The following is a 2,210-nucleotide window of genomic DNA, read 5'->3' on the forward strand; positions in this document are numbered from 1 at the left end:
CTCTCTCTTTCTCTCTCTCTTTCTCTATCTCTCTTTCGCTCTGTCACTCCTTACTTTTTATGTCCTCCGCCTCGCTTCCACTCTAAAGTCTGGTGTGGATAGCCACACGGTTCCCCTGTCTTTGGACTTTATGACCGTGGTGCTTTTGGGGCATGGTTGAATTATGGATGGCAAACCATTACGCATCATGCACAAACTGTGGGGGCACGTGTCAACATCTTAAACGTGCCCTCTTCATAAACTCACACTCTGTGTACGCTTTTCGGATCGTTATGGGGTGTGCAGACAATGCGACTCTGTGGACGTATAAAGGTACGACTCTAATGCTACACCGAAGTCCGACGCGTGGTTGGTTGGTGGGCGCTCTAGTTTGATATATTCCTTCTCTCATATCAGACATCTATGGTCCTTATCTCTCCTTCCTTTCTTTGTAGGTTACTCTCTAGTATCATTGGCACTTAAAATGATGTATTTGTGAATGGTTGTCGGACGCTCTGATGTGGTGTGCTCCTTCCTTTCTGTCTAACGATTATCGTTCTTTTCTCTCTTTCTTCGTGTTTTGTATGTTTATCTCAAGTACTTCTTCTAATCTTATGCACTTACGTGGCCAGCGTGTGAATTTATTGATTGCCGTAATCGTCTTACTAAAACTAAAAACTACTAAAATTATACAAAGTTCGCTGCTTAACGTCTCCGTGAGGACAGATCAATATAGACCCCCAATGAATTTGATATCAAATGATTGTGTGGTGCATCATTCGGGCGCAATGCGAAAAGATACGTCGTGTTGGCACCCTTTCTATACGGAAAATGAACTTTTTCCATATTGTCGGAGTACGAAGACCCGACTAGATACAATTTAAGTGGGAAGTATGTGTTAGGAAGGGCATAAGCCGAAGTAATGATGAGCGAGCCAGCAATTTTCATTCATGAATACTTCATGCTACAGCTGGGTTTGTTGTGTCAACGGCGCTTTGGTCACAGAGTCAGGAATAGGGACAGACACTGCCGTGAGCTTCCCCACGTGGCAGTACCAAGTGCATTATCGTAGATGCAGAAACCTCAAAATGTATTTTGAGCATAAAAAACGACCAATGAAACATGCATTATGGACATTTTGGGCATATCTTTTTTTTCAGCGGACACACATTTAAAATGTGTTTTCGCACAAAGGCTCACGTGTTTCCGCAATGTGCTGTTGTTCTGCTCATGCTATGAACCACCTGATTTCCTCTCTTCTCATGTTAACTGCGCCCTGAAGTCGTGAACACTGCTCCCGTCTATACCACTGGCACAGAGATCGCGTGATCGAAATGTGATTCATGCTCGTTTTTACGGCTAAATATAGAGTATCGACGTCTTAAAGTTTTTATTGATGTAGAAGGTTGTAGCTGTTGTTATAAATTTATTTGTGGCCAGTTCGTGGGTTTTTCTGTCCACTTTATGTTCATGTGGCATGTTGCACGCAGTCGACCATGACGCGAGATGATGAATCTGAAATGTAAAGCGTGGGCGCGCCCACAGTTCTTTTTGGCATCAGCCACCCTGTTTTGAACCACAAAAGTGAAGTCTACGACTTGAGTTTTCATTTATCTCCACTTTCGAGACTCGTTCAGACTCATATATATCGGAGATAGAAAGCAACCAGGGGTCGAAAATGTATAAGAGAACACAGCTCTGGAGTGAACGATATAAAATGAATTATTAAACAAAATGAAATTGTATTTGGAATGCAAGTGACCGAATGAGAATCATAATAATAAATATGTGTATGCGAGTGAGGGAGAGGAAGGAGGGAGGGGTATGAAAGAAAAAGCGGACGGTGATGGGCCGCAAGTGTATTTGTCGAATGAATCTGTGAGAGCAAGAGGGGGACTAATAATGAGCCCGGAGTAAATGGATCTTGTGGTGTGATTTTTTGTTGTTGTTGTAAAACCTGAAGGAAAATAAAGGCTTAAAAAACAGTTGAAGGTGAGCAAAAAAGTTTAAAAAATAAAAAAATAAAAATTTGAAGGTGAGCCAAAAAAAGAGAAAAAAAGATAGAAAGCAACCAGCGTCTGTTATGAAGCGGTTAGGCGCTTCGTTGTTTCACGCATGGGACGCGCGTTCAATTCTCGAGTGGGGAAAATATTTGTCGAATATCCCGGTCTTACTGTTGGTATGTCGTATCCCTATCAGTCCGTGTTGGCCCTGGCGAGCAGGGCCGCCGG

The sequence above is a fragment of the Aplysia californica genome, unplaced genomic scaffold, assembly GCF_000002075.1.
Source record: "Aplysia californica isolate F4 #8 unplaced genomic scaffold, AplCal3.0 scaffold00316, whole genome shotgun sequence".
NCBI classification, from domain to species: domain Eukaryota; kingdom Metazoa; phylum Mollusca; class Gastropoda; order Aplysiida; family Aplysiidae; genus Aplysia; species Aplysia californica.